Below are 24984 nucleotides of genomic sequence, written 5' to 3' on the forward strand. Positions count from 1 at the left end.
AAAATTTAAAATTTATTTTAAAATAAAAAATTTAAAATGTATTTTAAAATAAAAAATTTAAAATTTATTTTAAAATTCGAAATTTTATTTGTTAAAAAAAAATATTTTGTAAAAATAAAAAATTTACTTTTGAAACAGAATTTCAAGCAGAATTTCGTGTGTACATTTAAAACTTATTTTAAATATAAAAAATAAATTTTGTACAAAATATTATTTTCAAAAATAAAAAAATTACTTTTAAAACAGAATTTCCAGCAGAATTTCGTGTGTGATCAAATAAGATCAATGCTCACTCATTTGGGTAAGAGGATTTGAGCAAAATTTTCAAAGAACACTCAAAATAATTTCTAATAACTTTCAGCACAAAAACTCACTTACACCCTGTGCCTAGTATTTTAAGTCGATATTTAAACCGTTTGGCGAAGCTGAAAAACGAAAAAGAACAGCACGCACACAATACTACTTTCGCTGCCGGATTGAGAATTATATTTATTCTATCCTATTCAGAATTCTGTTTACCTGCTTATAAGAAAATTTTTAATTAGAAATTTTCCATTTGGAAAAACTAGGCCGCGAGCCATCTGGTGTTGAATAGCAGGGAACTGCTCACATCCACAGGCCTACAGCCTTTGCGTAAATGCGAGGTAAATACAACTTCAAAATGCCTTTCAAATATTTATAAATAATTTTAGTGAAAATTACTTTCTTTTAGATTGACAAATGGAGCGAAATGCAGCGCAGAGCAAATTGCGATCAGAAGATAGCAAAATATAGAGGCAACATTAAAATGTAGAAGGCGTAGCTGCATGAGTAAGAGAAAATACAGCAAAAAGTAAGTTATTTGTACGAAAAAAAAATGTGTATGACACCGAGCATGAAAGTAAATGCTTTTACGGTGAGGTCGAAGGTGAGCTTAAATGGAAATTCAGAGTGATGAAAATATATTTTTGTCAATAAAAATGGTTTAAATGCAATGCGGACTAGCAGTAAATGCGATGATATGAAAAGAAAAACGGCGATAGAAAAAATTGATGAAAAGAAAAAAGCAATAAAAAGTAAAAAGTAAAGTGACTAAGAAGCAATAAAATGAGGAAACCCATTTTCAGTTAAGTCTAATGTATTAAAAAAGAATAAAAAGAAAAAAAAAAATACAGACAAAAGCCAAAGCAATAAAAAGCCGAATGGCATATCTTTAGCCAAAGCTTGCTGCACTTTAGCCTTTCTAGCCTCAGTGAATAGAACTGTTTTTCTATGGAAAATACTTAGCAGCACGCACAGTTACACAAATGACTTGTTTACAAGCCGCACAATGACACCAAAATACACAAGGCATATATACATATAATATATGTACATATATACACATACTATATATGTATGTATATATGCACCTAAGCGCACAGCGCTGCATAGCTGCTACTTTGATAAAAGGAACATTTGACGCATTCACTTTGGAAATCAAAAGCATTTGCTTGTAATGTCCAGTGAATAGCAGCATAGATAGGAGCTGTCGTTGGGCTATGCAAACAAACATACTCAGAGATTATCGAAACATAATGAAAATGTTTTCAGGAAAATTTGTTCTCTTGTGTTCACACAAACACATGCAGGAAAAGTATGATACAGTTATGTGCGAAATAGTAGCAGTGGTACATGGAAATATTTTAATATGCACATAAATTCCATTTTATCAATATTTATTCATTATTCATCATAAATTCATTGTTTTGATTGTTGCTTAGTTCCTGGTGTGTAATGATGAACCAAGGTTTCATCAACGGTGACAGCTCGATGCAAAAATTCTTTCGGATCTTGCTTAACCACTGCTTCGAAGTTAACAGCCGCACCCGCTTGTTGTTGAACAAGAATATCTTTCCATCAACTAACCACTCACAGTGCACTTGATTTTCATTTGGAGTTCTATTAGGCGAAGCATCCAGAGAAATCAGGTCGTTAATGAGCTATACAGAGAGCATTTATTGAGAGTCTCAAATGAGAATTAATAATAAGCTCAAAAGGAATTAAAAAACAGCAGCATTTATCTTAACTATCCGAAGCAGTTAAGTCACAGATGATGAACGAAACATAACCTTAAAACAATAACCGATCTATTAGCGAGACCCCGGCTTGTCGCCACGAGGTGCATCGGAATGAAAATCGACAAGCGGAGTTTGAATATCTTCTGTGTAGATATCCCGCTTTGTTTTTTTTGTTTTTTGTGAGAAACCTGAACATAGTTCAAGGAGTGTATGAGTACAATTCTCTGCAATATTTATCCAAAAGACATAATATTTAAAAATGTATGAACTGCACTGGTTGATTAACAATGAATTTCTCTGAACTCCGTCCGGATATCTCTATCCGCTAACTGGAGGTTGAGAGGGCCAGGGCAATCTTGCTGTCGTCACTGACGGCTCCAAGATGGAATCGAGAGTGGGAGCAAGGGTTTTCTATAAATCAGGCAATTTATGTATTTCCTTAAAACTGGCGAATACTGTTAGTGTTTTTCAGGCAAAAGTCTTTGCGTTCCTGCGGTCATGCAGAATAGTTAGGGAACGCAGAAGCGAGGGAGATATCAACTTTTTCCGACAAAGGCACAAACGACACCATGGAGCAGATCCACATTGGTCAACTCCTATGAGGAAGAGATCAAATTTATTGGGTGTACAGGTAACATTTCTCCCATCGGGATTCCAGAACATAGGAGCATAGAAGGTAATGAATTGCTGATGAGCTTGCCAGCAAGAGGTCGACTGAATTGATATCAGAAGTCTCCCATACGTTCATCGGCGTCCGCCTCATTGTTGTTAAACGGGAATTGAACAACTTATTTCTGAGGACAGCGCAGAAGAGATGGAGCTGCATTTCTTCGTGTGCTATTTCGGAAATCCTATGGCTCCAGTACAACAGACGCAGGACAATAGGCCTGGGGACGCCACACCATTCAATTTTCAAACTCGTAGCTGTGTTTACCGGTCATTGGACGATCGGCACACGTGCGAAAAAGCTGGGATTACCACTTAATTCCTATTGTAGAAGCTGTGGGGCACTTTCACAGAAGCATCCTATTGAGCATTTTCTCAGTAAACGTTCGAGTTTGGCAGCTAGCCGATTAAGGTCACTGGGAGCTTCTTTCTTCCACAGCCTACGGCAGTGCTTCAACCTAATTTCCATCAACCTTCTGTGTTACATCAACAGCTCTGGTTGGCTGTAGATATCTGCCCTTGTGGGGTCTTAAAAGGGTATCAAAATCGCGGTTTAATGCTACTTGGGAAGCGGCAGTCTGATACTTCAACCATTTCATGTCTCTACCTACTGGTTGGTGGACCATTCGTGGCCTATGGTATTAAGATGACTAATAGCTACTGCTTCTGGTTCCATCTAAATCTTATTACTTGGACCCCAATCTCGACTAATAGATTTGTAGAGATAAATTCTTTGCAAAGGCAAATAAACAGCTCCACAGGAGCCAAGATTTTTGAAGGTAAGCCTCCTAAAAGCAGAGAAGCTGAGTAATAGACGTGGAGGAGGCTCATCCTCCAGACAGTTACTGCAATAGGGATTCAAAGTTACGTTGAGTTTCACCGCATAGATTCCCATCGGACAGTGTGTGTTTGAGACCGCAAAAGTATCGAAAAATGCTTAGAAGTTAGCATTAGATGTCCTCTTAAACGATCTACCTGTAGCCAGAAGTAGTCCGCCGTCTTGCTTGCTAGTTTACTCTCTCAGCTGAGCTCCTTCGTGGCACAACTGGCCAAGAACAAACTGCAGAAACTACCTGAGGTGTACTCTGCCTGGCTATACAGTTTCTTGCAATGATCCTGTGACCTGCTACTCCTATAAGCTTGACAGCGAATATGGCAGTGATCCAGAAGTTCTAACGCGTAGCTTCGCGGAGAAGACTTCTCCACTACACTTCACTTCCGATTACGAACTATACAGGGATGAGTACACTGCAACCAAATTTTTGGTTACCCACTAACTTTATTTAAATTTGCAATAAAGCTACGAAGACATCATAATGGATATTTTATAGGGCACTGCTATTTTGTCGCACACAACTGCATATTTATTTACCTTTTTGAGTATAAAAGCCAGCTCATACATATAGATTGCTATTTGTGATATTTACCTTCTACTATCACCGTCTGCATGTATTTGTTTGCTCATACTTTCCTGCCACCATCACTCACCCTGGCTTTCTCAGTTTTTGCCTACGCTCACTTGTGCGTCCGCTTGTCAGTGAGTTGACAGATCTGTCATTCACTGACAGCAAATGATGTCAGGCATTCAAACTATAGTTTCCGAGATTTTTTCGCTGATGAGCGCATTTAAATTTTTTATCTTCTTTTAATTTCACATTTCTCAGTTTCTATAAAAGTTTATTTCTCTTTATAAAGTTTTTTCTGCGGTTTTCCATTTTTTTTAACATATCAGCGTTGATGATTTCTAATGACGAGTTAAGAATGTGCGCGTGTATTTTTTTAGTGTTTATTCTAATGTTTAATGATAGTCCAAATGACATTTAAGGCAATAATAAAAAATTTGATGTAAGCAATCGTGACAGGTAGGTAGGTGGGTTTTAGGGGCAGAAGTGGAAATGAGAAAACGAATGCATTAGTTATATAATTTATGGGCCTTTATTTAAATGTGAGTAATGGAATAGTTGATTTGATGTTAAGCCTTCGGATGTATTTCTGTCACGGAAAAACCTCCGTTTAAAATCATCACCGCACGAAAATGTCAACTATTCATGCCAAACAAATTGAGAAGCATTTCATAAATTCTGGAAGTTCTTCTGGAACTAACTCGAGCCTGCGGTTTAATTTTTTACACACTCATTGGGTCGTCTACTGCATTCTGCTATTAGAAATTAACTTCTGACCCTTTTATTTGTTGAAAAATTTCTTACTGTCAGCCATTGAGAATCGAAGATCTGTTCAAAGCTCAGCATTCAGGTCGAGTGTGGCAGAGTTGTCCACTCTAACTGGCTGTGAAGCACAGTTTCCTTCTTTTTGCTTTCTTCAAAGTTACAAGGACGGAGTCAGCTACAGTTCAATCAGCCCATTTCCCATTGGAACGCCGAAACTTTGAATACCCGTATTTTAAATATTTTTGTATATATTTTTTTTTATTTATTTGAAATATAATTATGAATAATTAGATTACATTACGAAAAGCACTGGTAGATAACGTTAGGTTAGGTTACGTTGACCTGGCTTTCTGAAAACCATCACATAGACCTTTTGATTCTTAGTGGTACCAGATGGAGCTTGACCCTTACGTTTCTTTGTAAAAGGCTTCTTGCAATAAGCCTGCGTCTTTTGCGAATCTAAGTAATAGAAGCTCTAACCCCGAGAGACTTTCTCACCGCTCATATTGTAGAGCTCCTAAGCATTTCATTCGAGTTCTAGCTAATGCAGGACAAGAACATAGAAGATGTTCGAGAGTTTCCCTCTCTTCTAGTTCAATGGTAGCTAAGACTATCGGCCTAAATATTCTGAATATATTTACATATATATTTCCTTGATTTGAATTTCAAACGGAAGCTCTGTTCCGAATTTCTTTAACTTTTCCAATTGCACTTGTGGCTTTACTTTGATTTCCGCTATGGAATTTTACAATGCCTCGCTGCTTCAAATTCAAAGAGGTTGTGATAAATTCGTTCACTCTCTTGTTACCTTTAAGGTTCCTTTCGTAAGGTCGAAGCGAGATGTGTTTTGATTCAGCGCCTGAACCTCAGCTGCTTCTTAGTTCTCTCAGCAAATAGTATGCCACTTCTGTGCTTCAAATTCGTGCCTAGATGTTTCGACTTCTTCAAATCATCTGCTCTCTTGTTACCATGAAGATTGAATCTTGAACCAACGCCCCAGCCTCAGCTGCTTCTTGGTTCTCTCAAAAAAATTTTATAGTATAGTATCTTTGTTCTTCAAATTCGTCAAGAGATGTTTTGATTTGTTATAGGCGTCTGCCCGGCATTATATATATAATTGGCGCGTACACCCTTTTTCGGTGTTTGGCCGAGCTCCTCGTCCTATTTGTGGTGAGTGCCTTGATGTTGTTCCACAAATGGAGGGTCCTACAGTTTCAAGCCGACCTCGAACGGCAGATATTTTTATGAGGAGTTTTTTCATGGCAGAAATACACTCGGAGGTTTGCCATTGCCTGCCGAGGGGCGACCGCTATTAGAAAAATATTTTTCTTAAATTTGGTGTTTCACCGAGATTCGAAACAACGTTCTCTCTGTGAATTCCGAATGGTAGTCACGCGCCAACCCATTCGGCTACGGCGGCCGCCCTGCATTACGGCTAGTTTATAAAGGTTACAGCTTGATTCAGCGCCCGAATTCAGTAGCTTCTCGGTTTTCCTAACTATATAAGATTCAGACTTGGTGAATGAAATTCATCAACTCGACTCTATTAAAGCCATTCATTATCTCCCTTGTTATCTTTAAGGGCTCTAACGCTTTAGGCTTTAGCGCTGGACCTCAGTGTTGACTGACTGGCTTTTCATTCCAAATTCGTCAACGAATATTTTGAGTTTTTTAACATATCGTAAGCTCCCTCATTAACTGTTCTATTGATAGGTACGAATATTGATTCCGCCACTGATTTCTGCCCTGAATAACTTTCAATATCTGAATGCTCAGTAAAGGGAGGTACTGCGTGATTCTCTGACAATATTACTATTTTTTTTTACCTCTGCGTCTTCCAGGCTGAACATAGAAGTTAAGAAATTACTTATTAGTACTCTAAAAACCCTTTTTATTTGCTGAAACAGCATAATTTTTGCCCATACATTTTTGGGGACTGCTGCTAAAGTGACAGACCTTGGTCGGATATTAATTTCGGTAACGTTCAATCGACTCTCGAAGCACTTTAAAACCCCTTTTGGAACTTAGAATTTTCGTTTGGAAAATAGTAACCAAATTTTGTACACCACAGTAAGAGTACCCCTAACTGCACAGGAGTACATCTTGGGTCCACTTTTCAAATGAAAATTTTCTCCAGTCTCTGCTAGAAGAAAGCTTCAACGGAATGTTGCTGTCGTGGCCCAACGAAAGGGGAAAGAAATTCATAAGATAGTCAGAATAAAGTCAGAAAAGAGCCCCAGTCTTGGCAAAATTTCAAAACTCCCATTAACCAGTTGACCCATCAATCTGAATTTTAAAGAACGCATGCACGAAAAAATTCTCAGAAATCAAAAAAAAAAAAAGATTTGATGAATTTTTAAAATGTTTTTTTTTTTTTTTTTTTTTTTTTTTTTTTTAATAATTTGTTGGAAGATGAACCTTACTTTTATAATAAATTAACGAACAAAAGCAAAAGTGAAAGGAATATTCAGCTGTACCATTTTTAGCAGCAATCACTGTGTGTATAATAGCAAATACAAAAAAAAAATTCCTTATAATAGTTGAAAATGCGTGATTAGATATGTAAAATGAAATCGAATCTTTTATTTCATGTTGACTTCACCACATTCCTTTTCTTTGATTGATAGCCTGTCCATTTCTTTTCTACCTGTAGACTTTTGTTTAGACTGAAGAATTTACTTTGTTTTGAAGTATTTTTCTTTTTTTGTGGTCTTATGTTAATTAGCAATGATCGATTTCTTTCGCTTTACATACCAAAAGAATTTTAGGCACAAAATGCTTAGTTAAGTCTAGCTGAAGAATGAGTGAAGCCTGCGGTAGTGAAATTTTGTAAAGGGGAACATTTTTTACTTTCTTAGATAAGAAATAGCTGAGGAGTAAAAGATTTGTGAGGCAAGTAAATTTTAGAAATAAAAAAATATATTTTTGAAAAAAAAAATTAACTGGTAGGGGAATTTTATCAATAAAAAATTAAAATAAAAAAATTTATTTTTGGAAAATAAATGTAAAAAACTGTTTTTACGAGTACATAGAAAACAATATGTAAGTGCTAAAAAGAGGGAACATTTTGAAAAAAATAATATTTTTGATAAACAAATTTTACATTCTTAGTTAAGAATTGCTGAGGAGTGAAAAATTCAAGTGGGAGGTAAACTCTATAAATAAAAAACTAACAAATATATTTAAAACAAAATTTTTTAAATTTTATTTATATAGAAAAAATAATACTAGTACACTAAAAAGGGGGAACTTTTGTAAATAATAGTATTTTTGATAAACAAATTTTATTTTCTTAGTTAAGAGTAGCTGTGGGTGACCGAATCGTGGAATAGGTAAATTTTATGAAGAAAAGATTTAAAATAATAAAAAATTTATTTTTGAAATACAAAATTTCACAAAATTTCACTTTAAATTTATTTATATAGAAAAAAAAATGCAATATACTAGAAAGAGGGCAAATGCAAATTTTTTAAAGAATAATAGTTTTGATAAACGAATTTCAGTTTTCAATTTTATAAAAAAAAATTCAAATAAAAAAATATTTTCTTAAAATTTAAAAAAAAAATGTTATATAGAAAAAAATATTTAATATAAAGGGTTTTCCAATAAGAGGTGTTATTCCCGTAAAAGATCAAAGAAAATCAACGTATGGCACGTAGCGCCGTCTTGCTGAAAATAAACGTTGTCCAGATCAATATCATCCAATTCCGGCCATAAAAAATCGTTGATCATCTGCCGATAGCGCAATCCATTCACCGTAACTGTTGCTCCAGCTTCATTTTCGAAAAAGTAAGGTCCAATGACTCCGCCGGACCATAAACCGCACCAAACAGTCACACGTTGAGCATAGAGAAGCTTTTCAACAATAACTCTTAGGTTTTCTGAGCCCCAGATCCGACAATTTTGCTTGTTGACGAAGCCACCGAGATGGAAATGGGCCTCATCACTCAAGATGATTTTTCAATGGAATTCCGGATCATTTTCATGCATTTTAACGACCTAATCAGCAAAGACACGACGTTGTTGATGATCGGCCGGCTTGAGTTCTTTATAAGCCTTAAGACCCAAATCTTTATGCAAAATACGATGTAATGACGTTTGTGGAATGCTTAATCCCAAAGAACGACGAGGAATGGACAAATCTGGGTTTTCTTCAACACTTCCGGCTACAACAGCATTTATTTATATTTTCGGCTGTCCTTGAGCGACGTGCACGGGTTTTATTCTTCACATCACTAACTTGTCCCAACAGCGCGAATTTTTTCACCAACTTCTGTATTGCGGTCCGACAAGGTGCTTTACGATGACCCAAAAATGTTTGAGTTTTACAAACCGTCTCTGCCAAATTTTCTCCATTTTTATAGTGGATTTTAATAATTTCAATGCATTGCTTAAGCGCATATCGTTCCATTTCTATTAATGGCGTAGTTTCTACTTGTCAAATATCAAAAAATGACAGCTTCAAAAGTGACATCTACCGAATTAGCGGGCTATTCACAATAGCACCTGTTATTAGAAAATCCTTTACTAAAAAAATGAGAAATCTTGTATGTAATAATATTTTTCATAAACAAATTTCCGAATGCTGTGGCAGTTAAATTTTGTAAATAAAAAAATTAGATAATATAGAAAAATATTTTTTTCAGTTTTTAATACCAGAAAGTTGAATAGTGGTATTCTTTCTTTTAACTTTTCGAGCTATATACAAAAATGTACACCGAATTTGACACTGAGAAAGGGTTCCTAACATTTGACTATTTTTATTTGTTCAGATACGAAAGAAGATAATTCACAATGAAGAACTGGCGTTTGGCGCAAGCTGATTTCTTCTATAGCTGTGACTGTTCTTCTACTCTCGATACATTTCATCACCACCTCGTATGTTATGCACTATTAAATGCGATAAAGATTTTATCATAGTATTACGAAAGTCCGCTCGAGGGCGCACAACATTTTCAAGTTCATTTTCTGTAACAGCAGCATAAAACTGAGTATTAAAAAAAATTTAAATTGAAATCTAATAAACGGTTTCCGTTCAAATGTAGAAGAATTTTAAGTCCGCCAGTAATAAAACACCCACCACTCACATAACATTGGAGCAACCTGCTAAGCAGCTTACAGAATCGTAGAACAACGGAAACTCAACCATGAAAAATTATTACAAATGAATTCTCGAAAAGACGAAAAGCTGCGTGATACGCCAAAGTGTAAATCAGTGCTATAAAGACGAGAATTAAAAACCAAATTACATTCACAAATCGTTGACTTTCAACGGGCGATAGCAACAGCGAAAGCTTCAAAACAAATACAGTAGCTAATTTACGATAAGTTTTGAGGCCCGCACAGCGATAATAATTACAGTTAATATTTGAACATTAGTGACGGAGGGAAATAAGTGGCAGCAGCAATGAAAATTTAAGTGAAATAAAAAGAAAAAAAAACCCATAAAAACTGAAGAAGCAGCATGGCGCCAAACCAATGAAGGCGCGAGCGAAAATTAACACTATCAAGCACACTTGAGAAGAGGAGTGAACAAACACTCGTGCGGGGGAAAAAATGAAGCAACTTATAAACATAGACTAAATACAGAGTAAATCAGGAATAAATGCGTGAAATATAATGCACTTAAAAACGTAAGCAGCTTCTCAAAGTAAGTGGTATTTTTTGACTAGTTGATGACTTTTTGGAACTCACCACTAAAGTAATTTTCTAAATGATACAAATTTGTATGTAGAACCCACGCGTTCTTTTTGTTGACTTTTAATTGGCTTTGTTTTTTTTCATGCTCTATTAGTTTTTTTTTTTTTTTCATTTATAATTCACCTTTGTGCTTCAATCGCCTCTGCAGCGGTTCAATAGACGTTCGACGACAACAAGTCTAAGCCATGTTTAGGTGCGCGAGCGACAGCGATAAATTATTCTCATGGCATCTTCAAAACATATATAAATGTCACATAAAAACAAGGCGAGCTCTAGAATTTCAAGCGGCTTAAAAACGCCCACCACCACAAAGCTTAGGCTTGAAATAATGCTGTGATTCTTCACATGTCTCATTTCTTGGATTTTCTTTTATTTTTTTCTTAGTTCGTTTGGCTTTAACCAACATTTTGAACATGTTTCGTTTAATTATTGTACATCACCAAAAGAATTATTTTTAGTTTCGTGTTTGAATTTTCTACCTGTTGATCATTTCTTCTTCGTTTGTTTTAGATTTCCATTCTATGCCGCGCTCCGAAAACTCCCATTTATGTATTGTTTAGTGCCATAATAGTCGCATTACATTTACAGCGCCGGGCATTTCGTGCTTCACTTTTCGTGTGCGGTCCAGGTTTAGTGACCTCGCTGCAGAGATTTTAAGTTTCATTTGTTTCGTCAACCCAGACGAAGGTTGAGGTTGAGAGGACGAGAATTTTATGAGCCTTGTCAATTTTTATTTCGTGAGAATAGCGAATTTGCGGAACTGCCCGGTAATTGTGGCCACCTCTCAAAGCTTTTGTAAATAATAATATTTTTGATAAAGAAATTTTATTTAACAATTGCTGAGGAGTAAAAAAATCGAGTGGTAGGTAAACTTTATAAATAAAAAATTAAAATAGAGAAATATATTTAAAAAAATTATTTTTAATTTTATTTATATAGAAAAAATAATATTAGTATAGTAAAAAGATTGTAAATAATAAATTTTAGTTATTAAATTTAAATAAAAAATTTAAGTAGAGAAATATTTTTGTGAAAAAAAAAATTTATTTATAAAGAAAAAAATATTTAATATGCTAAAAAATTACAAATTTTGTTAAAAATAATATTTTTGATAAACACATTTTACTTTCTTAGTGAAGAATAGCTGGGGCTGAAAGATTCTTGGAGTAGGTAAATTTTATAAATAAAAAAAAAAATATTTTTGTCAAAATCAAATTATTTATACAGAAAAAAATATTTAATATATTAAAAAATTCCAAATTTTATAAACATGAATATTTTTGATAAATTATTTTTACTTTCGTAGTTAAAAATAGCTGAGGGGTGAAAAATCGTTTGGGAGGTTAATTTTATAAAGAAGAAATTTAAAATAAAATAAAATTTATTTTTGGATAATAAATTGAGAAAAAAAATTAAAAATTTTTATTTTAAATTTATTTATACAGAAAAAATATGTTATATACTAAAAAGAGAGGACATTTTTTAAAGGATAATATTTTTGATTAGCGAATTTCAGTTTCCTATTTTATTGTATAAGAAAACATTTACATAAATAGAAATATATATTTTTGAAAAAAAAAAATTATTTATATAGAAAAAAAATTTTAAAATTTTAAAAATAATAATAATTGTGGCCACCTCTCAAAGCTAAACGCGCTGAATCCATGCTGAGTCAAACTAATCATAGCCTTAGTCACTAATTTCTGTTAAAACAGGGTAGAGGATAGGCGTTGAAATACATGACTTCTGCAGAAGGTGTATAGATGAAGAAGAGGAAGAAGAGACAATTTCGTACCTCTGTGGAACTGTTTTGCCAGACGAAGATTTGGCATTCTAGGTAGATCAACACTTCCTCAGTTTTTGCATAAACAAACCGCCGTCATGACCTTGGTTACGTCAGCCAATCAGCTGATTCGTTCAAATTCGCTGAGAGCCGGTTGATGGCCTTGTATTGGCTACTCCCTCTGAATTTTTTTCACCATGGCCTTACTCTGTGAAGTCAAAATATTTTCCAGTTTCAACTGTGCCTTATGTAGTACTAAGAAAATCACGACTGATTATGTGGCTTACCTAATACCCACAATTTAGTCCTCAATTCAGCACTTTAGGAATTTCGCTTCAGAAATTCCTTCAGAGTTGCTTCCGGCCGATTTATCAGACTTTGCTAGTTTGACCTCAAAAACTGTTTAATATTTACTACTAATATATAATTTAACTCGTTCTTTTGCACCTTGCTTGATTAAGTAATTCAAATGTAAATACACACAAATCCCCCATTCTTATCTTCCAAGCAAGCCCCCGCATATTTCAGTGTCTCACTAAATGTGATTCAGCTCGCATTCGGCAGAATCTCATTGAGAAGTTTTCTATGCTATTCGGCGGTCATTCTACAGAATTTTGCTTATTAAGTCATTATAAATTTTCTGCGCATTTTATATGCATTAAAAAACTGACAGTTGAACGAAGAAAAACAAAAATTAATAAAAAGAAAAAAATTCAACCAGCTCCCGCAATAATATAATAATAATCTATGCAAGAAGAAAGGGGACGAAATTACAAAAAACAAAAATACAAAAAAAAGATTAAATTATTCAATTGAGCTCTTTGTTGTCGTCGTGTGGTCGGTAACGGTGCTTAAACGAACGCAAAGAGTGCGGGCACTTTTGAAGAAATGAAAGCAGCACAAATGGAGGCACTTGTTGGACACCAAAGAATTGCACAAAAACAAACACATTTGTGAATGTCTCACGAGCACATGCATGGAAGGGGATACACAAAGATACGTACAATGAATGGCCTGCAGGAAAAAGATGGAATAGCGGAAAAATTTCTGCTCTAGAATTAGTAAGGTTTCGGCAGTTGCGAATCATTTAGAAATTGATGTTGGTATAGAAATCGAAATGGTTTCCTCAAATATAAAAAAACCAATTATTTTCGCGTTAGATGGCTGTAATGATAGATATATCGTAAAGTAGCAAGCAAACAATTTAAAGTTCATGGCATTTCAAAGTGACATTTCACACTAAAAAAAAATTAGTTTACTGTTTTTTGTTTATTCCATTCAGTTGTGAGTTACAGGGTGTTAACAGTGGAAGTCAACAAAGAGAAAATTCGGTACATTTTACGGGTTTCCTTTGATAAAGGCGAAAATGCAAGTCAGACCGCTGAAATTGTGAATGGTGTTTATGGTGCCGTTATTGTAACAGCTAATTGCGTGCAATTTCGGTTTCAACGACTCCGTTCAAGCGTTTTTGGTGTTAAAGAAAATGCCGATAATGTCGAAAATATTGAAACTATCGAAAAAATCACAGATATAATCCAAACTGAACGGCACGTTAGTAGTCATAGCAACGCCTTGAAGCTAAAACATCGACCATAAAACAATTTAAAACCATTTACGCAAAACTAATAGTTTCATTTTTCCTTAAACTAGTATTATATTTTAATTCCTTTTGTAACTAACTCCCTCAGTTTTAAAGATATTCTGCTAAATTGTGTACACAATTATTTCTTAATATAACCTAAGTTACTTTTGAAAGGCATTAACATCAGATTACTTTAACACAGATTTGGAAATTTTTTTTCCAAATGAGTTTTCAGCGCTCCATGGCGCTTTTTCAAATACCGTTATCTCAAAAATTGATAAAAGTCTGACAACGGATGACGACGATAAATTGAAAAGGCTTCAAATAAGTATGGTCAACTATAAAAAATTTTGCCAAGACACAAAATTTTACAAAAACAAAAAAACATTTACAAACAAAAACAAAATTTACATAAAAAAAATTTTACTAAAATGTATCAAAATAAAATTTTTACTTTTACAAAAAAAATTTTCACTTCGAGCATAGCCTTATTTCCAAAAAACATTCCACAAAACAATTTTTACAAAAAAAAAAATTAAAAACAAAATTGTTTACAAAACAATTTTTACAAAAAAAAAAAAATTAAAAACAAAATTATTTACAGAGAAAAATTTTCAATTAAAAAAAAAAATCCCGAAACACATGTTAACAAAAAACACAATTTAAAACAAAAAATTTTTCAAAAAAAAATGTTCAATTCGAGCAAAACGTTATTTCCAAAAAAGTCCCAAAACAATTTTTTAAAAAAAAATGTGTCTTTTGCCAAGACACAAAATTTTACAAAAACATTTAAAAACAAAAACAAAATTTACACACAAAAAATTTTACAAAAATGTATCAAAATAAATTTTTTACTTTTACAAAAAAGTTTTCACTTCGAGCAAAGTCTTACATCCAAAAAACGTTCCACAAAACAATTTTTACAAAAAAAAAAATACCGAAAAACATGTTAACAAAAAAAAACAATTTAAAAAAAAAAATTTTAATTCGAGCAAAGCGTTATTTCCAAAAAACTCCTGAAAAAAATTTTTTGAAAAAAAAAAAAGTTCAATTCGAACATAGCATTTTTTCCAAAAACAAAAAACCCCAAAATAACTGTTTACAAAACAAATTTTCCAATGCGATAATAGCGTTTCAAGTTTCTAAATTTCAAAAGGCTTCAAATAAGTATGGCCAACTATAAAAAATTTTACCCAAAAAAAATTATTAAAACAAAAATTTACAAAAGGAAAAAAAATAACAAAAAACAATTATTCAAAAAGAAAAAAAATTTACAAAACAAGATTCCAAAAAAAAAATTTTTAGGAAAAAAAATTTCGAAAACAAATTCTTTTACAATATACAAAAATTTTAATTCAAGCATAACGTTATTTAGCAGTTCAGTTTCAAGTTTATAAATTTTAAAATTTTCATTAATTATTGTATTTTTAACATTTATTAGCATTTTGGTATTTCTTCAAGGGCCTGTTTTGCCGTATATTTAATGGCATACTTTATTCTTTAAATGTTAGATGATCTCAGCTGTGAATTAATTATTTAGGCAATCAATTAATACACATTTTACTTATAGATTGAATAAATAATGAATAAATGCTACCAATTGACATTCAAGTACTGGTACATAACTACCGAGGCGACGTGTGATGACTTCACAGTTCTTCTTATTAAGTCTCAGTAGAGTAATTTCTGAGGCTGGTTAAGCTTACTGGTTTGAGTCGACCTGATGATAATGAGGTGCTTTCGACTTCATAAGTAAATTAAAACTAAAAGTTATTGAGTCACATCTGAATTAACAAAATGTTTATTACCAAAATTAAAAATTATAAATTACGAAGTGTAGCCCCGGAAGAGTGTCTCTCCACAATTGGAGGAGGGATTGTTTTAGTAGCCACACCACTCAGCGCAGTAGACGACTGTCGCTGTTAGTGCGAAGGCATTTTGAACTCTACCTCACCCACCAAAAACAATAAACGGGAAAAAAATTGCGTGTGAACAACAATTAAAAAAAAGAAATAAAGTATAAGTTTTATTTGCCTCAGCCAAGAACCGAACGTAGAACATCGCAACGCTCTACTCATAGACCATTGCCACAAAAGCAAGACGCGAGCTAGAATCAAAGGATCTTTAAAACAGAAACATTGCACTTTCAGGCCGTTTCTCGAGCAAAACTAGTAAATTACATTCCTCACTAAAATGATTGGCTATCATTTTATTCCCATTTGAAGCAATTGGTTTTGGTACAGGCACAGGCCGGGGGTTGCAGCTTCTTTCTTTTAAATGTTATTGGTAGAATACAATTCTGTTTCTCGGCAGGCAATAGCAAACCTCCGTGTGTATTTCTGCTTCGAAAAAGCTCCTCATAAAAAATATCTGCTGTTCGGAGTCGGTTTAAAATTGTAGGTCTCTCCATTTGTGCAACAACATCAAGACGCGCGCCACAAATTGGAGGAGAAGCTTGGGCAAACATCCAACTTAATACCTGCTCAGGACTATCGAAAAAGGGGTATAGCGAAGTGTAAAATTTACCAGAACTATCGAAAAAAACTGACTTTAGAATTAGTTTCGAACTATCGAGAAAGAGATACAGAGCTTACTAGATCCCATCCCTTAAGTGTTGCATTAATTTGGAACTATTGGAAAAGCAAGCAACTACCAATTTTTAGAAGAGCGAAAAGTAAGGGATGCAGAGCGTATGAAATCTCATCTGCCAAATTTTTTAACAGTTTGGAGCTTCCAAAGAGGGGAGTTAGCGGAAATAATTGACATTTCCTAGGATATAGATTTATAAAATTGACCAGAAAGATCGAAAAATAGCGAACCAGATCCCATCTCTTCACTTACATACGTAGTTATTCCGAACCACGCACCGTAAAAGTAAAAGAGAAGAAGGTTGTACGGAATGCGCATCAGTTTGGTACTAGCGACTTTTTCCTGCAGGGTGCATAGAATTCACATACTACATATGTAAGTGCTTATGTCTATGTGTGCGTGTGGCTGATTGTTTGAAATTTAAGCGCGAAATTGTATGCCTTCTCCAGTCACTAACGAACACAATTGAGGGTAAGCGCAACAACTGTCATTTATGGCAAGTATAATTTCTGAAAGGTCAGAGTTCAATGAGAACAACTTAATGTGTGCGCTTATGGTCAAGCATACAGATCGGGTCAGGCTGAGAGATGGATGCACATATGTACCTATGTACATATATAGCAGAAGAAATGAGTGAAATATGTTAGACTGCAAACTCAATACGAATGATTGCGTAATCGACAAGTTTAAACTTTTCAAGAAAAATACTACTTCATCGGGATAAAGACGTGTATCTCCGTAAGTTTCTCACCGATAGCCTTGAAATTTTGGTACAGTATTTAGGAAGCATTATGCTTTAGAAGAAATTAAAAAAAAGCCAATTCAATGTTCTGAAAATAAATCCACAAAATTCATTCAAAGTTTCGTATGTCCCAAGCATCCCCAAAAAGCAAATTATGATGGAAAATATTAATTAATTCAATTAAAAAAAAATATTCGAAATCCTTCAAAGGCGCCTATAGGTTTGCGTTTATCAATTCAACAAAATTATTTTGTTTGCATTCACAGCGAGGAATACAGCAGCCTTCATAGAGCAAGCAATTTCCTAGATATATGAAGAATTTTTTGATTTATTTTTTCTGTTTATTTTTCCCTTAGGACGTGACTGAAATGCGAGAAAATTAGTTGTAGAAAAAAACGATTATCTTTGAATAAATTCATGAAAAAGACAAATAAAGAAAGAAAAGAGCAGAAAGGTGCGGCCAGAAAGTGAGAGGACATGCATGAGAGGATGAGCATTCCAAGAATTTTTAAAAAAAGTAAATATGTCTAATTAAATCATTTAAATTGAAGAGAGGCTAACTTAAATGAAGTGAAGTTGAATAGGAAAAAAAAATTAAAAAAAAATGGAAATATTAAAAATAAATAACTAAAAAGGCAAGAAGTGGAAAAATAAGAACTGAAATGGAGGAAAGAAAGTGAAATTAAAGGAAAAAATAAACAACGCAACAGGTGAATAGATACCTACTAATAAGAATAGATGAGTACTTGAAGTTAGCTAGTCAAACCTGCAGTGGTGAAATAAAATGATAGAAAATTAACAGGGAAGCGGAAACTAAAATCGTAGTAGCGGAAGGAAAAACCAAAATATAGTAAACAGAAATTAAGGAGGTAGGTGAAGATAGGTGAAATGGTTAAAGTACCAGACTGGCACTCCTCAAGTAGCACTAAAGGGCCGTTTTGATACCATTATGAGACCTCCAACGGGCAGATATCTACAGCCAACTAGAGCTGCTGATGTAATGGAAAATATTGATGGAATTTAGGTTGAAGCACTGCCGTAGGCTGTCGAAGAAAGGAGAACTCAATGACCTTAATCGATGTCCGTGGAACCAAGCACTTCATTGAGGACTGGGATAACACAAGGTGGCGCAAAATTAATCATCCAATTTTGTTTTTAATAACTTTTTTTTTTAATATTACAAAGAGTTATGGAAATATTGATTTTTACCTTTACACGATCCTACAAAGGTGGCGCAAAATTAATCATCCAATTTTTTTATTTAAATAACTTTTTTTATTTTAACCTAAATGCGATTCATTATGCAAGGTGGCGCAAAATTATTCAACCAATTTTGTTTTTGAATAAATTTTTTACTAAATAAAAAAAATGCTTTGGATGATGGAGAACTTTATTTTGACCTTTACGCGCTCTATTATATAATGTGGCGCAAAATTATTCGTTCAATTTTTTTAAATAACTTTTTTATTAAATAAAAATAAATTATTAAATAAAAAAATTATTTTGAGTGATGGAAATCTTTATTTTGACTTTAACGCGCTTCATTATGCAAGGTGGCAGAAAATTAATCATCCAATTTAATTTGTTTACATAACTTTTTTACTGAATACTAAAACGCGTTATAGATCTCTTCGTAGTTGACCTTAACGCGATTCATTGTGCACGGTGGCGCAAAATTAATCATCCAATTTTTTCCCCTTTTGAATATTTTTTTATTAAATAAAAAAAAAACGATTTTGAGTGATGGAAATCTTTGTTTTGACCGTTACGTGCTCCATGCACGTGCTGGCGCAAAATTAATCAACCTTTTTGTTTTTTTTTTAATAAATTTTATATTTTCATAAATAACAAATATGATTTTGGGTGATGAAAGTCTTTATTTTGACCAATTTGGTTTATGAATAATTAATTTGCCTCAAGTCGACATAAGAAAATAAAAATAAATCAAAAGGAAAACGAAAACGAAAAGACGGAACCGCTCCTGAAGTATAGCTCGAAAATTAATTTTTAATAAATATTACTTTAACACTGTTACCTCAAAAAATAAAAAAAGGCAGACAACTTTTTGAGCGAACCTTGTATGGCCAAAACAAAATTTTTATTTTTTAAACATAGATCAAGAAATTGAATACTCAAAACAAAAATAAAAACTCTTTTTCCATTTCCCTTTTACACGCTTTTAAAGAAACACCCAAAAGACACCATTTCAAATGACGCGAGAGCCTTAATGGGACGCTCACCAACCATTACGGAGGTTTGCGTCATCAGACGTCATTCACTTAAAAAGCCTGCCTTCGCCACTAGTGGCAATGACCATAACAATAGCAATAACAATAAAGACAAAGTTACATTGGGCACTTTACAAATACGCTTGTAAAAGTATCTTACGGACATACAAAAAAAAATATAAAACAAAAAAAAAATTAAAAATTGGAAAAAGGCAGGTTCCAGCAGAAAAAGGAAGAAAGGAGTAGCGACAACGAATAAAATCATGTAAAGATTGATTAGTCAGCAGCGCCGGATAGTCGAACTGCAAGGTGCATATCAACTGTAGGCGGAACGAGAGCGACGGAGACGGATCGTTAAAAGGCCAAACAAATGACGTGCCAGAAAGCCGCAGAATAGAACAAAAGCGCAATAAACCTTGCTTTGATATCAGGTTTTTTGTTGCCACACAGTTTTATTATTATTGTTATTATGCAAGCAGCATGAAATGAAGGCAATAAAAAGAAAAAGGGAAATGAAGAGGAAAAAAATGCAGCAGCTAAGAAATACAAAAAAAAGTAATAAACAGATAAAACGTGCCAGTGCCAGAGCTCCAGTTCGAGAGATGCAGATAAGCGACAACTGATGACAACCATGGGACAGCGTGAGGCAGCTGGTGGTGTTGAGGAATGATAGAAGACGAAGAATATGCAGACTGCAAAAAAGGAAACGAAATTCTCAAGACTTTGTGAAGCAACCTAATTGCAAAGGTTAAGTTCAGACCGCCAAGACACAAAAGACCGGCAACGCAGGGAAATAAAACTCAGATGCATTACAAATATACAAAATTGAGTTTCAAGCCTCACTGCAGACCGGCAGCTGAGTGCAGGACGCATTGAGACGGAACGAGAGTTTACCTCTAACCGCTACTACGACAGCTATAGCAACAACAACAGCAAGCTGCTTGCAGTCTTTTGACGACCTCTAAGCTGTGTGTAGACATGCTGTAAGACACTGCAAGCTGACGGATGATGGGTAACGGGTATGCGCGCGCGTGTCTAACCCTTAAATTACTGCTACACAGTTGAGTTTTTTTTCGCCTGGCCATCCATCAGACCACCAACTTTCAACACGTAACCGCAGCATAAAGTAGACATTAACTGCTGTTGCTTTTCAGACTGCACATAACCTCAAAATCGCATACATGTGTGCATTTCAACAAAGTGCAGTGTGTGCGTACATAACCTCAAAACACACACGTATTTACACACCAACAAGCAAGTACTTTAAAAGTGGACTGCAGTTTATGTGCAGTTCAAGCTGCTTGAGACATCTTTGATGAGTCAGCGTGCAGCGTTTGCCTACTTTTTACGTTTACTGTGCCTGCATTTTTCACATTTTCTGGTAGCTTTAATTTTTGTCGAAAAAAAATATACAAATAGAGAATGAAATGGAATTTCTTTCACACATTCGATTAGTGTGTATGGGTGTGTGTGTGTGGGTGCTTAAAAATATCACTTTTTCCTCGGCTCTTGAGTTAATTAAGAAAGTGCGAATGAAGAAAGCAGCAAAGCTGTTTCTTGTGAAAAACAAAGAAAATCGGTTGGATGTGCTGGTGGAGTTGTTGCAGAGTTAATACGAAATGCAGCTGGTCAATCAGCAGAAATTTGTATATTTTTTTTTTAAATTTATTTTTGATAATAGAGCTCTTTATTCTACCAATCCACACTAGAAGAGACTTCGAAAAATAGTATAAAGTAATAAAAATAAAAATAGGTGGATTTTTATAGAAAAAAGTTTCAACTGATTTTTGAAAAATTTTGAAATTTATTAAAAGAAGACCTTAAATATGTTTAAAAAAGCAAAATAATTACACACAGCAATGTTTTCAAGCAAAACTTTCAAAACAAATAAAGAAAATTTGTTTGAAATCTAAACGATTATCTTTTATTAACACACTTTTATTAGGTCGGGTTGTATGTATGCATGTAACGGAATCTTTGAGCTTAATTTTCACTGGCTTCTAACAATCTGATCGACTTGAAATTTTGCACACCTATCAAGGACCGATGACAATGCAATAATTTAATAAAAGTTTTCCATTATCCTTATTAGGATTGCCAGGATTAATATTTTCTTTTTTTTACCTGTGGGCAAAAAGTAAGGTGAATTTGGTTGTAAAATGAAAAATCTTTTTTTATTCTTGTAAATCAGTTTCTCAGGCTCCCTCCACGAAATAAGTTCTTCATCCCGATTACTTCTTTATCACGGCCGATAACTGCATAGCTTTAGACTCACAGTCAATAAGAAAGGAATTAAATATAACACGAATATATCGAATCATTTATTCACTGATTGCAATGATAACAATAATTTTAATGCTTGATATAGTAAATATTACAATCATGCTATTGGCAACTACCTATGTACAGAGGGTTATGAAAGTGAAGCAAAATGCATCCCACGCTTTTAACTCTAATTTGAATTACTCTATTTGTATCTTAATTTTTGTTATAATTCTGTTCTGAGGTAGTTGACTATGACTGATCGTTCGATTTGCTATTACTTCATTATAGGTCTCTTTGTCATTAAAATTTATTTTCTACTTTTTAGTTCGATTAGCAATAAAACCGTGTTTTTTAGTTTTTTTAAACTATTTTTTATATGTTTTGACCTAACCTGTTTTGACTTGCACCTGTAAAATCAGAAGAAGTTAGTGCATTTTTTTAATGCCTATCGATAAAAAATGGAGTTTTGTTTTTAGTTTTTGAAAATTGTTTTCAAAATGTTTTAAATTTTATTTAAGAAAAATTTTGAAATCTGTTTTTAATGTCATTAGATAAAAAATTTTAATTTTTTGTTTAGAAATTTAATTTTATAAAGTTTTGAAAACTACTCTAAACAAATTTCAAACCTGTCTTTAATGTCATTGATACAAAAAGTGAATTTGTGTTTTGAAATTTATTTTTTAAATGTTTTGAAAGTTATTTAAAAAAATTTTTGAAATCATGTAATGAGATAAATAAAGATAAATTTAGTTTTTAAAAGTATTGAAATTTATTTAAAAAAAATTTTAAATCTGTTTTTAATGTCATTAGATAAAAAAATTGTTTTAATATAGTTTTCTAATTAATTTTTGAAAATTATTTAAAAAAAAAATTGAAATCAGTTTTTAATGTAATGATAATAAAAATGATAAAATTATTTTTAAAATGTTTGGAATTTTATAAAAAAACAAATTTTTTTTGTAATCTGTTTCTAATCTCATTAGATAGAAAAAATTGTATTTTTTTTTTTTTTGAAATTTAGTTTTAAAAAGTTTGGAAAATTATTTAAAAAAAGTTTTGAAATCGTTTTTTTTTGATGTAATGAGATACAAAAAGAGAAAATTATTTTTAAAATGTTTTGAATTTTATTAAAAAACAAACATTTAAACCTCTTTTCAATGTCATTGATAAAATAATTTATTTTTTTTTGTTTGTAAATTTATTTTTAAAAAGTTTCGAAAATTATTTTAAAAACATTTTCGAATTTGTGTGTAATGCAATGAGATAAGAAAAAAGAAAATTATTTTTCAACAGTATTGAAATTTATTTTAAAAAAAATTTTGAAATCAAAACTAATTTATTTGATATTGGAGCGATCATCCTAGTATAAAATTTCTAGCCTGTTTTGATCTACAGCTGGAAAGTGCGAAATTTCTGCATTGTTTAGTGTCATTAAATAAAAAAAAATTAAAACATTCAAATTTTTCAAAAAAAAAAAAATAGACAGTTTTAGCTACTTTTTCTATAGAAGTTTTTTTTATTTTTCATGTAAAACATAATCCAGAAATTTTCTGAAAAAGTTCGTCTATTTTATTCTTAAAAATTTAATTTAAACAAATAACAGTTTTAGTTACTTTTCCTATAGAAGCTTTTTTTATTTTTGATGAAATCCACAAATTTTTTGAAAATTTTTGTTTTTGTTTTATTCTAAGAAATTTAATTAAAAAATCTTAAGCTTTATGTTACTTTTCCTTTAGCAATTTTTTTATTTATTTATATTAAATTAAATCTATATCTATAAAAATTAAAAACAAAATTTTTGGAATTTTATTCTAAAATATTTTATTTAAAAAATATATAAATTTCTAGTTACTTTTAAAATAGTACAATAGTTTATTTATTTATGCAAGAAATATTAATGATATGACTTTTTGATGAAAAAAATAATTTCAGCTTGTTTTTTAGTTATTTTTATTTTATCCAAAAAAATTGAATTAGGGAAATTATAAGCTCTTAGTCACTTTTCCTATAGAAATTTTCTTATGTACTTCTATGATATGCAAAAAACATTACTAACGTCTCTTTTTAAAAAAAATAATATACAAGTTTCTTAAAAAAAAAAGTTATTTTATTCTGAAAAAGTTAATAAAAAAATAACCAGTTTTTAGTTAATTTTTCCATAGAAGAGATAAAAAGGGGAAATTTATTATTAAGGTTTGAAATTTATTTTTCAAATCTGCTTTTTAATGTTTTTAGATAGAAAACTATTGAATTTTTATTTTTTTATTTTTGAAATTCATTTTTAAAAGGTTTTGAAATTTACTTTTCAACAAGTTTTGAAATCTATTTTTAACGTCTTTTGATGAAAAAAATTGGAAACATTTTCTTTTTAATTTTGCAAAACTATCATATTTTTAAGAAGTTTGAAAATTAAAAAAAAAATTGTAAGACTGTTTTTAATATCATTAGATTAAAAAAGGAAATCTACTTTTAAAAAGTTTTAAAATGTATTTTTCAAAAAAAATTGAAAAATGTTTTTTGATAAAAAAAAAATTGGAAACATTTTCTGTTTAATTTTCTAAAATTATCTTTAAAAATTTTAGAAATTTATTTTTCAAAAAAATTGTAAGTCTAGTTTAATATCATTATATTAAAACAGGAATGCTACTTTTAAAAAATTTTGAAATTTATTTAAAAAAAAATTGTGATCCGTTTTTAATGCCTATATATATTATAAAAAATTTGAAACATTTTTTAAATCTTTTAAATCCATTTTCAAAAATTTTGAAATCTGTGTTTGAAATGATTAGATAAAACAAATTTATTATAAAAAAGATTTAATGCCTGTTTATCAACAAAATTTTGAAATCTGTTTTCAATGTTCTTTGTTAAAATTCAATTAAATTTTCTAAAATTATTTTTTAAAATAATGAAAATTTATTTCCAAAAAAAATGTTTAGTCTGTTTTTTTGTTTTGTTTTTAGTCTGTGTTTAGTCACTGAAATTCAATTTTAAAAATTTTTAAATTTATTTTTCATATAAAATTTGAAAACGTTTGTGAAGTCATTAGATAAAAAAACGAAATTTTTTTTTAGAGTTTTGGTATATATTTTTCGAAAAATTTTGAAATCTGTTTTTAATGTTTTTTGATAAAAAAAAAATTGGAAACATTTTCTGTTTAATTTTCTAAAATTATTTTTAAAAAGTTGAGAAATTTATTGTTCAAAAAAAATGTTAGTCTGT

The sequence above is a fragment of the Anastrepha ludens genome, chromosome 3 (assembly GCF_028408465.1).
Source record: "Anastrepha ludens isolate Willacy chromosome 3, idAnaLude1.1, whole genome shotgun sequence".
Taxonomy (NCBI): Eukaryota; Metazoa; Arthropoda; class Insecta; order Diptera; family Tephritidae; genus Anastrepha; species Anastrepha ludens.